The sequence below is a fragment of the Schistocerca nitens genome, chromosome 5, assembly GCF_023898315.1.
Source record: "Schistocerca nitens isolate TAMUIC-IGC-003100 chromosome 5, iqSchNite1.1, whole genome shotgun sequence".
NCBI lineage: Eukaryota > Metazoa > Arthropoda > Insecta > Orthoptera > Acrididae > Schistocerca > Schistocerca nitens.
The window spans coordinates 475421608-475435745 of NC_064618.1; the positions used below are offsets into that span (position 1 = coordinate 475421608).

The window sequence follows — 14138 nt, forward strand, 5'->3', positions numbered from 1 at the left end:
TAATTTTCCTCTTATTTGATTAATATTTTCGTCGAAAAATCTTGACGGATCTTCATAGGAGAAACACTGGAGTTAAAGTAAATGGCATTCTCGTTCGCTGCTTAAGATTTGCAGATGATATTGCCTTAATATCTTACAATAAAAAACATACACAAAATATATTTTCTAAATTCTCAACAATTATAATAATTGAGAACTTAAAATTAACTGGTGAAGAACCAAAAACACGGTAGTAACAAATAAGAAATGAGGGCTCCTAACACCAAACGTGAAACAAATGAAAATAATAAAGTTAATAAATATCGTTACTTAGCTACTTTAACTGCTGAAGGCAAGGCTTGAAAACCGAGCGAGGTGGTGCAGTGGTTAGCACACTGGACTCGCATTCGGGAGGACGACGGTTCAATCCCGTCTCCAGCCATCCTGATTTAGGTTTTCCGTGATTTCCCTAAATCATTTCAGGCAAATGCCGGGATGGTTTCTTTGAAAGGGCACGGCCGATTTCCTTCCCAATCCTTCCCTAACCCGAGCTTACGCTCCGTCTCTAATGACCTCGTTGTCGACGGGACGTTAAACACTAACCACCACCACCACCAAGGCTTGAAAATAGTGAAAAGAATTGAAATATCTCTAAATGCATTCAATAAACGAAGCACTATCGCTGAACAAGGTCGATAAGAGACGTTAAAAAAGATGCACCAGCAACATGTGTGAGTATTGCTGAAGACTTAACTGAATTGAGAATAAAGGCCTACTACATGTTCAGCATCTTTCTTTTTGCCGTACCGCGACAGAATTTGATGACCATTTCTGTCATGTTCTTGCACTTACTACGCAAACCCGTGACTTTTCGCTCACATTTTCTTCCCGTCTTCCTTATTTCTCTCTGTTTATCCAGCCTTACAAGAGTTGAACTTAACGGAAGAATGACTTGAAGGAGGGTACTGAAACTGACTCTGTCGTGGATATATTACACTTCTGTTCTCTTGATAACTCTTGTGGCGTCCTCCACAAGGCTAGACTTATGCGTTCGTCCAGACTTAAAACGCTGTGAGTAGAAATTTCTCGACACTGGGCATTTGTGACTGATCCCAGAAAATGATCACCTACTGCGTATTCCAGTGATATCTGGTCAAACCGCCTATTTACACCTGTTACATCACATTCATTTATGTTGAGGGTTAGCTGCCAATCACTGCACCAAGCGCCGATCGCCTTCAGGTTCCGTCTTAGCTAACAATTTTCTAACAGCATGACTAGCCAATCAACATCTACATGCAAGTAATATCTACGGAGATGATCCGATGGAAGTAATATGGCAAGGTTCAAATGGTTCAAATGGCTCTGAGCACTATGGGACTTAACATCTGATGTCATCAGTCCACTAGAACTTAGAACTACTTAAACCTAACTAACCTAAGGACGGCACACACATCCAAGCCCGAGGCAGGATTCGAACCTGCGACCATACCGGTTGCGCGGTTCCAGACTGAAGCGCCTAGAACCGCTCGGCCACACCGACCGGCCCAATATGGCAAGTCTACACACTGTTTAGCGAGGTAGAAGAATAGATATTTCTGGAAGTTAGCAGAGCTGATATACCTCATGTCATAGGCACGACCTACCACAATTTAAAAGACATCTGTCACACCACATTATTAGTCGTAACGAGAGTTTAGAATTGTCGGGTCAAAAATAAATATTACCCAGTGGAAAATACATGTGCCATTTGTTTTCTGCACTTGTAAGTACCGTATTCATGCGTCATTCACTTTTAGCACCCATAGACACAAGCTAGTCGCCGACTCATTTGTACTACTAAAGAATCTGTTCGGTTTATACAAGATGTGAAATGTCGTAGTTGTGAATTTCATGAGGACAGGAGTGATGAATTACGGGCCACCCATAATAAGCAGTGAGAAAGTTGCCCATTAGTGTGAAGAATATGCCTAGGGTGCCAGACTTAGGGCTTGGGTACAGGTTGGGTTGAAAGCAGATTGGGTTACCGAACAGCGCTCGCAAGGCGAGTTCCAAAAATGCTAACTGAATATTCTGAACATTAAGAAAACTATGACTGAACAGATTCACTCTCGATGTGCAACACGTCAAGTTATACACTAAAAAACAGAAATTGACACTGCAAGCAACTTCTGTAACACATACAAATACTAAATAACGAGTAATGCTAATCTACTTAACATCCACATTTGCGATGGGAGCTGTTCCTACATTTCATGTTTTATCTACTAAGTCATATAAAGCATTTATGTAACTTAACTGATTTAAGAAACCGTTTTCAGGTCTAGGCCTTTATGTCCCTCTCCACGGAAACTAACACCTCCGAGGCAAGCGACAGGTGGTGTTTACGGCACTCTCGACGGAGAGAAGATTAAATTTCCGCGTGGCATGCTATTCACACGGCTGCAACAATAGCACAAGAGTGAACATACTCATTTTGTTCCCCAATTTTTTGTAAGACATAGAAAAGAGCTATATCACCAATTTTTTCACATAAAGCTGCTATTCTGCCGAAAACGAGTCAAAAGTTACTTGAAATGACAACGCTGTACACCTAAGGCTGTTTAAACTCATAAGTGAGCAGTCTTGACGATGACAGGCAACGAATAACTTGTTCTGTAATAATAATTTTTTTAAAGTAATGGTGATTCTACTCGAAGAGAGGCAAGTACAGGGTGTTTATAAATTAGTTATACAGAACTATTCTTTAATTTTGAAAAATTGGTAAATAACTTTAGAAATGTTTAATGCAGCACTGGACATAGTATTTATTTTCAAAAGTGTAATGTGGCTTTTGTAACACGACGAAAGTCCCATCCGCAGTCCATTTCCTGCCACATCCTATGAACAAAATCTTGATTATGTTGGCAAATTCTTGTGTTATCTGTTGTTGCACCTCGTTGACGTTCCCCGGAACGGGAGGAACAAACACTCTGCCTTTAATATAATTCCACATCCAGAGTTGGATTGGGGTTAAATCAGGTGACTGTGGTCGACAATCAATCAGCACGGTCCTATGGATATAGACGTCAGCTTCACGATGATAATGTGCTGGCGTGTTATCTTGCTGGGAAATAAATTATGGGCCCATATCCTGTTGCTATTGAGGCATTAGATAATATTAAAGCATGCCCAGTTACGATATGTCGGTTACAGTTGACTCGGCAAAAGAAAAGAAACGCAAATATTGTTAGAGTTTACAATGCAAAAATCTTAGGTGGGTCACGTACATGTTCGATTACGTGGCGCAGTTTCTACTCAGCCCATATCCGAACATTATGAGGACTCACTTTACCGCAGGTATGGACGGTGGCTTTGTCACTGAACACAGTTTTACTAAGAAAGGCACCTTCGGCCTGCATTTCATTGAACATTTCTACATAAAACTCAACTCGTGTCTTTGTCACTTTCTCTTAAAGTTTGCAACAGTTCCAATTTGTAGGGTTTGAATGCCAGGCGTTTTCTTAATACCTTCCAAACTGTAACATTAGGTGTGTTCAGTTCCAAGCTAGCACGTCTCGTTGATTTACCCGCACTACATGAAAGACTGCCGTATTTGGTTATCAATAGTTGTGATAAAACCTTCTAAAAATTATAGAGTCCTCATGTACTGTGGAATTAAGGTATAACTGGTTTCGCGATAATGAATCTCATCTTTAGTTTACATTTTGCTGGATTACATCGAACCATTAAACCAATACGGTCGGCCAATGTTCCTTAAGGCACATCATTTTTAACAGTACGTAAATTAAGCTGCGGTTGCCCACATAGAATTAATTACTAACATTTTGTCTTTGTGGTGATAGGTTGCAATATTTAGTTCTGAATTGTCTCTGAACTTTAGTAGCGGGTTTGTATTCATGAAACCATAAACGTTGAGCGCCCTGTGAACCGTTATACGACTTCATAGCACTGTTAGAAATACTCATTCGCGCATGCCACGTAGCGGGACCTTCGGGACGTAACTGTGTTAGGCAGGTACAAATCGAAGATGTACCGCATTCAGTGCTATATCAAACACTTCTGTAAGTAATCTACCCTTTTCACAATTAAGGATTACTTTTATACAGCTCTAAAGGTAGCATTACAAGTGCACCTGAGATGTGTGATGGGACCCTTCTTTCTGTTCATGTTGCACATTACTGACCTCACAGACTACCTTAATACTAACCTGGCACATTTTGCGGATGGTACCGTTATTTTTACTGAAGTACGTCTGAAAAACGGCGCTCGGGCATTCAGTATGATTTTGATTATATTTAAAATTGCTGCGAAACTTGGAAACTTGCTTTAAATGTTCAGAAATGTAAAATTATGCACATCAGGAAACGCAAAAGTAGTATTCTTTAAAGACGACATCAGTAAGTCACTACTGGAATCAGTAGATTCACACAAATAGGTAAACGTAAAAATTCGTGGGGATATGAAAGTGAATCATCAAATAGGCTCCATCGTGGGTAAATCAAGTAACTGGCTTTGTTTCATTGGTAGGATACTGGGGAAACGCAGTCAGCCTGCAAAGGAGAATGCCTATAGAACACTAGTGCGACGCACCCAAGAATAATGCCTCAAATGTTTAAAACCAATATCAAATTGGGCTAACAGGGCATATAGAACGTATACAGAGAGCGCAAGAACGAATGGTCACAGATTTATTTGATTGTTTGACCTTCGAGAGAGCAACGCGGTAATGCTGAAGAATCTGCACCGACAAACGTTCATAAAATGTCATAACCAGTATTAAGTGATGAATCTGGAAATATGCTGCAGCCCTTTACGTATCAGTCCCATAGGGAATACAGTAACAAGGTTAGACTAATCAGACGATGTTACATGGGCATTTAAATAAGCATTCTTACCGTACTCCGCACCAGAAATGTACTGGAAGTAATTCTGATAGAGAAACCTTCATAGGTGCCAATTATTCTGTGCTAGAGCCACGAAATCATTTTCAATTTGAATACATACACTGAACAGTCAATGAAGCTGGTACACTTGCCTAATATCGTGTAGGCCAAGCGAGCAGGCAGAAGTAGTATTGGGGGAATTGACACCATGAATCCTGCAGGGCTCTCCATAAATCCGTAAGAGTACGAAGGTATGGAGATCTCCTCTAAACAGCACGTTGCAAGGCATCACAGATATGCACAATTATATTCGTGTCTGGGGAGTGTGGTCACCAGCGGAAGCGTTTCAACTCAGAAGAGTGTTCCTGGAGCCACTTTTTAGCAATTTCTGGACCTGTGGGGTGTGACATTGTTCTGCTGGAATTACCGAAGTCCGTCTGTCGGAATGCACAATGGACATGAATGGATGCTAGTGATCAGACAGGATGCTTACGTAAGTGTCACCTATCAGAGTCGAATCTAGGCGTATCAGGGGTCCCATATCACTCCAACTGCACACGGCCCACACCATTACAGAGCCTCCTCGAGCTTGAACGGTTCCCTGCTGACATGCAGGTCCATGAATTCATACCCGTTTCACGCCCATCCGCTCGGTACAATTTGAAAAGAGACTCGTGCGACCAGACAAACATTCCAATGTCGGTGTTGACGGGCCCAAACGAGACGTAAAGCTTTATGTCATGCAATCATTAAGGGTACACGAGTGACCTTAGTCTCCTAAAGTCCATAGCAATGATGTTTCGTTGAATGGTTCGCACGCTGACACTTGTTCATGGTCCAGCATCAAAATCTGCAGCAATTTGCGGAAGGGTTGCACTTTTGTCACGGTGAGTGATTCTCCTCAGTGGTCGTTGGTCCCGTTCTTGCAGGATCTTTATCCAGCAGCAGCGATGTTGAAGATTTGATGTTTTACCGGACTTCCGATATCCACGGTACACTCGTAAACTGTCGTGCGGGAAAAACCCCCACTCCTTCGCTACATCGGAGACGTTGTGCCCCATCGCTCGGGTGCAGACTATAACACCACGCTGAAACTTACTTAAATCTTGAGAACCTGGCTTTGTAGCAGCAGTAACCGACCGAAGGACTGCGCCGGACGCTTGTTGTCTTATACAGGGTGTTACAAAAAGGTACGGCCAAACTTTCAGGAAACATTCCTCACACACAAATAAAGAAAAGATTTTATGTGGACATGTGTCCGGAAACGCTTAATTTCCATGTTAGGGCTCATTTTAGTTTCGTCAGTATGTACTGTACTTCCTCGATTCACCGCCATGATTTCATACGGGATGCTCTACCTGCGCTGCTAGAACATATGCCTTTACAAGTACGACACAACATGTGGTTCATGCACGATGGAGCTCCTGCACATTTCAGTCGAAGTGTTCGTTCGCTTCTCAACAACAGATTCGGTGACCGATGGATTGGTAGAGGCGGACCAATTCCATGGCTTCCCCGCTCTCCTGACCTCAACCCTCTTGACTTTAATTTACGAGGGCATTTGAAAGCTCTTATCTACGCAACCCCGGTACCAAATGCAGAGACTCTTCGTGCTCGTATTGTGGACGGCTGTGATACAATACGCCATTCTCCAGGGCTGCATGAGCGCATCAGGGATTCCATGCGACGGAGGGTGGATGCACGTATCCTCGCTAACGGAGGACATTTTGAACATTTCCTGTAACAAAGTGTTTGAAGTCACGCTGGTACGTTCTGTTGCTGTGTTTCCATTCCATGATTAATGTGATTTGAAGAGAAGTAATAAAATGAGCTCTAACATGGAAAGTAAGCGTTTCCGGACACATGTCCACATAACATATTTTCTTTCTTTGTGTGTGAGGAATGTTTCCTGAAAGTTTGGCTGTACCTTTTTATAACACCCTGTATAGGTGTTGCCGACCGCAGCGCCGTATTCTACCTGTTAACTTGTCTCTGTATTTGGAGACCCATATCTATTCCAGTTTCTTTGGCGCTTCAGTGTATTTAACACCTATGATGAAAGATCACTTTTATTGTGAACAGCGGCTGTATTCTGGTATGGGAAGCTAAAGGAGGAAAATAAATTCCTCATTATGTTTCCCATCACTGCAGATGCACGCAAAGCTCGAGCTCTTACGGGTGTAATAATCGTTGAGATGCCGCGAGTAATGAGGCTAATGGGTAGGAGCAGAACATCAGTAGTGTGTGGTATAAGTCGAGAATTTGGGTCTGACAGGAGGCGCGCTAAGGCAGTCCGTGCGATTGTGATCACCGCCCCATTGATATAATTCAATGCCTATTAGTAGCTAATGCTTTTAAGTCTTTTGTGTCTTGATTCGTAGTGGCTGCAAGATCAGAAATGGTGTCTATTCTTCTGTCCGAAAGAACAGACACCACACACAATATTAGTGACAAAAGGTCCTGGGCAATGGGATTCGATATACGACCTAGTTACGGGTACAGACTCGCTTGTAGAGACGTGTCTGTCGAGCGGATGGTCTGGTTGAGCAGCGTCCGTACGGATGTCGGCGCCCAGGAGACGCGCTGTTGTTGCCCCAGAGGGACGGCAGCAGGATTCCGGCGTGTATTGCGCTGCGAAGGATGAATGTGGTCCGGGCTGAACAATGAGGTGCGTGCGCAGGCCGTAACGAGGGGTCTTGTGTCGGCGGCTGCGCTCGACCGCTGACCGGACGACCGGGCCGGCGTGCCTCTTGATCGGCGAGAAGCGACAAGACCCCCGGCACGTGGGGACAGCACCGGGAACATGGGCCGGGCGCACCGTCTGCGGTCCGCAGCAGTCTGTGCGTGGCTTAGCGCCGCTTGTACGGGATTTCCGGCCGGGACCGTACGTGGCTGGCGCCGCTACTGCGGTATGAGCCCGGCTTAACACGCCGCTGGCTTTCACGGCTCCCAGCCAGCGGCGCCACCGTTCTGTCGCCTGGGGCATCCTGGCGCGTTCAGGGCTCGGTTCCAGCTAACGCCGTTCTCGTGGTGTCCGTCTTACTCACATCACGGTATCTCTTTCTACACAATTCTGTTACCCAGCTGGATGCTGATTCGAGAAGTTCTGAAACAATTTTCCTCGTTTAATAGTCCACTCGCCGATGTTTATACATACGAGGTGCGACAATATAGTAAGGAGACTGATTTTCTTTGCAAGATGTGTCTACTCTGCAGGCTTGCGTAGGCACAATATCTTTGACCTTGGCCTATATGCTGCTTTTAGTCCAAGCGGCACATCGATGCAACTGCTGAGTCGTGAGTTGTGCTGCAATGAGTTAACACATGTTTGTGTTTCTTGTCACGGAAATTGAACCGCATAATATTGCGCAACGGTATGCGATTTTTTTGCGTTAAATTGGGTGAAAACGCGACGACAACTTACGGTAAGCTTAAGAAGGCTTTTGGAGAGGAGGTTATGTCAAGAGCTCAAGTCTTTCGTTGGCATAAAATGTTCAGTGAAGGCAGAACGAAAGTTGAAGATGAACACCGCAGTGGCCGACCATCAACCTCACGGACTGATGTCAACTTGGCCAGGGTGCGTGAACTCGTACGATCTGATCGAAGATTATCCGTGAAAATGATTGCAGAGGAAATGAACATCAATCGAGAAACGGTTCGTCTATTAGTAACTGATGATCCTGGTATAAGAAAGATTTGTGCAAAAATGGTCCCACAACAGCGAGAAACACGGAAAAATGTGGCAGCTAATCTGTTAGAGCAAACGGAAATCAATCCAGATTTGTTGAGCCGTGTTATCACTAGTGATGAAAGTTGGTTTTTCAGTACGATCCAGAGACAAAATGGCAAAGTTCGCAATGACGCTCAAAGGGATCACCCAGACCAAAAAAAATCTTGCATGTCAAAGTCAAAAGTGAAATGCGTGCTTGTGTGCTTCTTTGATTCCAACGGAATTGTTTTTAAAGAGTGGACAAACAGTTAACCAATATTAATACAAAGAAATTTTAGAAAGACTTGGTAAAAGAATTCTTCGTGTCCGCGCCAATATTGCTGATAGTTGGATTCTGCATCACGATAATGCGCCATGCCATACTGCTCTGTTAGAACAGCAATTTTTTACCTCAAAACAAATTTCAATGCTACCACAGCTACCTTATTCAACAGATATCGCTCTGTGCGACTTTTTTCTATTTGAAAGTGTGAAAACGGCGGTCAAGGGACACCATTTTCAAACAAGATGCCCAAAAAGCTGTGACGAAGCTCTTGGAGGATATTACAGAAGTCGAGTTCCAGAAATGTTACCATCAATGGCAGAAGCGCTGGAAAAAGTGGATGCAATCAGAAGGGAACTACTTTGAAGGGGACAACACTAAACTTGACTAAAACGGTAAGCAACATTTTTTTCACATCAGTCTCATTACTTTATTGTCGCACCTCGTACACTCAGACACTCACCTAGATACATTGCGTAGACGGATGTAAGTTTAAATAATAGAAAACGTTAAGGATGTCAGTTAGTCCTATTGCTTGTATATAGGATCGTCAGAACAGGACCGAGTGTTGAAAAGGTAGAAGTATGATACTAATTCTTTTGTGAAGTTTACCAAAAGTGAAATGAACAACGGTACACGAAAATGAATCGTGAGAAAAAGTTTGTTCTCAAAAGCCAAAAACTGCGTAAGATGGACGTGTAGCCACGTTCTTTTCCATTTCATCTTCTGATAACAACGGGAGAAGAAAAACTGAACATTTTAACACGCAAACAAGAGGATACAACAGCTGTTAAGGAAGATGGACACGCAATCAAACATGTTCTAGATTTCATGAGAATGATTGTGCCCCACGTCCGGGGTATAATCCAGGACGGAAAGAAGATAAACGTCGATTGTAATGTCATCTGTTTTTTTTTTATTGAATTGCAGACCTAGATTTCAGCTGACAGTCCATCTATCATCAGTGCGTTGTAAGTAGTCAAGTAGACTGAACGTAATTATAAAGACACATCTTGCACTCTGAGCCAGTCAAGTACAACTGACGCTTCAACATGCCCGAGTTAGAATGGAATATGTGTCATTATAATTACTTTCAATCGAATTGACTACTTACAACGTACTGATGGGAGGTGGTCTGTCAGCAATGCAGTAAGAAAGACAAACGACGTTGCGACAGATGCTGACCTTCTTTCTGTCGTAGGTTATGCTCAATTATTTGTTGAATATATTGCAATCTCTGTCGTCCCCCTACAGGTTTTATCAGAAGATATTGCCTGGTGCCTCAACAAACGTTCTATCATACTGCGGCTTCTTCTTTTCAGTGGTTTCCATATATTTGTTTCCTTGCCTGTTCTGCAGAGAGCTGCCAGTTCTTACCTTCTCAGTCTACCTGGTTTTAAACATTATTTTGTAACACCACATTTCAAACATTTCAATTCCCTTATGTTACTGTTTTTGAACAATTCATGATCATTTTCATACAATGCTATACTCCAAACGTAGATCCTCAGATATTTCTTCATCAGATTAATTCCCACTTTTGATACCTGCAGACTTATTTTGGAGAGAAATGTGCTATTTGCTTGTGGTAGTCTGTTTATTATATCCTACTTGCTTTGATCGTCATGTGTTCTCTTCTAGATTCTGAAAGAACAAGGTCTCGAGATTAGAACCACGGTAGTTATTAGTAAAATACAAAACGGTACTAAATCTAAGGTAAAATTCGAATACATAGGTGAAACGATTCCGAAAACCGGCTTGAAAAGACTGATAATGAACTTTATTGGCACAGTATGAAAACGAATTTCAGGATTCCAAAAAAACCATTTATTACAAAAAGTACATCTCAAAATATGTCAAAATGGAACACCACAACACAGTCATCAAACCAGTGTCTTTATGGGACTGAAACATACATTTCATACGGAAAAAGAGACGTTAACGAAATCCAAAGGAGGGAAAGAAAAATAATCAGCAAAACTGTAGGCTAAAAGTATACTGAAGGAAGTACTCCTCAATACATATAAAGCTGAGAATATGTAGATACGTCTGGGAACTCCTTCCAGGCACCTGAACTGAAGTGGAACAAGTTTTGCGCACAAACTCCTTGCCATTAGAGGGCCTACATACGGGGATTTTTAACGATCTGGCTCGAATATTTACAGAGATAGAGACATGCAGCGTTTCTACAGATGTGTTGTGTGGGAATAATATTGACCTGGCTTATCGACCTGCTACACAGTGCATCCTACACCTCAGGTCACCTATGGGCAGTAGGGTATGCAACCCACCTTACGTGGATTCATTGCGTCACACAGGCATACACCGATCCGTTCCAGTCCTTCTGCAGGCAACAATGAATCGTTTCCGAGGTGATGATCATCAGTCATCGCAGAAGGCGCTCACTACTTGCATTGCCATTTCACACCCGGAGTGTGCCCCATGTCGTGAGATCGCCGGATGCATGCGGCTCTTAGCACAGGTATGTACTTCTTTGTGAGATTATTCGAGGGCGCCTATTGTGCTGTGTATAGTGAAGGCCAGCGTATGTATTTTAAATACAAAGTGTTCAATATTGTCCAGCAAGGTTGTGACGGCACAAGAGAATGATTACATTTTGCCTTATCTCAACACCGAGAGTATGTTTTACTACAGTATAAAGGAGAGTTCATTATTCTGTTTGAGATTACGCTAAGGGTTTGTTCTACTGTTGTATAAAAGATACTTCTGTATTCTGTTTGAAATGGCACTGAACGTACGTGCACCACAATACATAGCTATAAGTTTTGCGTTTTATGTGGGCTAAGTTACACTGGTAGCGCTGATATATGTAACAATATTAAGTTACTTGTGTATGTCTTTAGCTGCAGAGGTATTTATTGTTCTATGTTGTACGATTTCCCAATTTTAAGTTGCTATGGGTGGAGAGGGTGAATATTGTATTTTCTACTTATTGTCTTCGTTGGTACCTGAATTTGTGTCACAGTGGTGGAAAGGTATTTAAGTTAGACACACACACACACACACACACACACACACACACACACACACACACACACACACACACACACCTATGTATTGAATTATTACATATTTCCCATTTTTACGTTAGGAACAGCTGTGGGCAGAATATTGTTGATATTCATTGCTTAACGTTCGTGATGTCATTGGCTTGTGTAAAATGCTTATGATGTTAATAAATGCTTTTATAAAATAAGGCCAAGCCTTCTCAGCCTTCAGGCCAAACGCTACTCCGCCAAAATTTCAACGCAACATTAAGATCATTGAGATTTGTGACCTAGACAAAGACTTGAAGAATTTTTGTTTTGTTCTGGCTCTGGTTACCTTTGTTTATGATCCATAGAAGGATAGCACTAGTAACAAAACTTTCTACAATCTATTTCTAGTTCATAAATTAATATATTTCAAAGTTGATAGTTTCTTCTTACTATTAAATTCAGTTTTAACTGGTGCTATTCTGCATATACCCTCTTGGCTGTATATACTTATCTTCCATTATTTTACTGCCTAAATAACTAATGCTGGTAAGGTGTTCAGATCCTCTGCATCCAGATTTGTATCCGCTGGTATAGCTGCTTTGCTGTATAGCAAGATATCAGGTTTCACCTTATTTCTTTTTCATATTACATGTAAATAACTCGTTCTTGTCTTTTATATTCTTATAAAAGACTGTGCTCTGATTCAGTTTGTATTAGTACATCGTCTTCACGAGAACTTAAACGTCCGAACGTGATATTTACGTTTATTTAATGCGTCTTTACTGTACTTATTTAACCATAAGGCAGATAAGTGCAACGTGAAACACCCACGGTGCTTAAATTTTAAAATCTCTATCTGCTTTACAGTGACGCTGCTTTAATGTTTTCCTGCCCGCGTGGTGTAACGTAACGTGCCGTAGAATGTTCATCATTCAGGCCCGTGCCTGCATCAAATTAGTAAGACTACAAACGTTATGCATCAAACCTAAATATCTGTTGCAAAATTTTCGCAAGGCACTGTGTCCAGTTTGCTTACGTATGGCTTAGCTCTGAACTGTGTAAGGGCTGGACTTCACCTCCCTTGAGGCGATGGGACGAGAACCTCATCCCCGACACGGTGCGTCCCAATGACTGGCAGGGAACGGCCTGTAGGTACACAGGAGACGTGCGAGGAAGTTTTAAACAAACAACCTCGAGTGGAGCAACTGAGGTAAAAAGGGCGTCGGTGAACGGCCTTAGTGGTTAAGATAAACGTTCCTGACGTCAGAAAGGTCAGAAGAACTGGCTCTACGGCTTACACCCCAACCTCTAAGTAACAATTTGAAGCAATAATTTGAACGATGAAAAAAAATTGGGGAAGAACTACTCCAGATGGTAATCGGCAACGGGACTCCACCGCTGCTATTTGCGGCACACAGAGACGTTTGGATCCTAAGGGCCTGTACCATCATGTAAAATGACGTCGGAGTAGTGTGGAAGCCCTTCATGCAACTGAAAAAAGACCAGCACAGTACTCAGTGTAACCACGTCTGATGTACGTGCTATGAAGGGTAACTACGTTGGCACACAACACACGACCTCTACTACGGGCCGGTGAATTAAAGCGAACTCTACATGAGATGGAAAAATCGAATATTGTGATATTTGCATTGCAGGATACACGATTCATAGAATCAAGCCACTTTGATTCAGAAAATCACAGAATATTGATAGCGAAAACTGGGCAAAGGATCTAAAGAAAGCAAAAGCAGCTCGTCACAGTATTCTGTGTTCGCAAACAAAAAATTGTGGACGCCAGCTCCCCTTCAGTTCCCATTCACCCGTTAATGAAGACAACCGAGAAACACATGAAAAAGTGGAAATTTTCTGGGACCAGTTAGAGGTGAAGTTACAATGAACTCCAGCTGTCAGTGTCTATATTATAATGGGTGATATCAACGAATAAAGTGAAAAGCAGATTAGAAATGTCGTTAGTGACTATCCTGCGCACAACGGAACAAATAAAAATGGCAGGAGACTTACTGACGAGTATGATTCTTTTGATCTTACATTTACTACTTATTTCAAAAGACATCGCAGGAAAAGGAAACTTTTGATCTTAAACATACTACCCGTTTCAAAAGACATCCCAGAAGAAGTAAACTTGGCTCTTTTCGAGGAGAAGATTTTGGTGAATTGAGTTTGGACCACGTCGCATTGTCGAAACCGAGTACTAAGGAAATTATGAAAGCAGAAGTGAAGAAAGGAGAAAGTCTTGACTCATGTAGTTTAATGACCCTCAT

General features: G+C 42.2%; 1 non-coding gene across 1 annotated transcript; it reads left to right on the forward strand.

Annotated features, from left to right (window-relative positions):
* Window positions 1-348: 348 nt before the first annotated feature.
* Trnaa-cgc (transfer RNA alanine (anticodon CGC)) lies at window positions 349-421 on the forward strand. The gene has a single exon. It is a non-coding gene; the product is annotated as a tRNA-Ala (tRNA).
* Window positions 422-14138: the final 13717 nt, after the last annotated feature.